General features: G+C 72.2%; 1 protein-coding gene across 2 annotated transcripts in view; it reads left to right on the forward strand.

Moving 5' to 3' along the window:
- Adcy6 (adenylate cyclase 6) overlaps positions 1 to 299 on the forward strand; it is a 42,946-nt gene that overhangs the window by 21,509 nt on the left and 21,138 nt on the right. The window lies entirely within an intron of this gene.

The raw sequence follows: 299 nt of genomic DNA on the forward strand, positions 1-299 counted from the left end.
GGGCGGGGTGGGGATACCCGCTGTGAGGGGGTGGGTCTGCCGGTGCGCTGGGGACCCCCGGAGTGCGGGCGGGAGGGTGCAGCCCCTCGGTGGAGGGACGAGGAAACCGTGCAAGGCCCCCTTCCCACCCCCGGGGTCTTGAACCTAGAACAGTGGCCGTTTGTTCCTTGAGGCTGGGGAGGAAGCGGCGGAGGAGAAGAGGGGGCGCGCGGAGGGAGGGGGTCCCGTTCTGTGGTCACCCCCACCTCGACCGACTCCTCGGAAGGAGCGTGGGCGGCGCTACCCCCCCTCCCAGGGGG

Source organism: Fukomys damarensis, unplaced genomic scaffold (assembly GCF_012274545.1).
Source record: "Fukomys damarensis isolate Sample0158 unplaced genomic scaffold, DMR_v1.0_HiC HiC_scaffold_15, whole genome shotgun sequence".
Classification (NCBI taxonomy): Eukaryota; Metazoa; Chordata; class Mammalia; order Rodentia; family Bathyergidae; genus Fukomys; species Fukomys damarensis.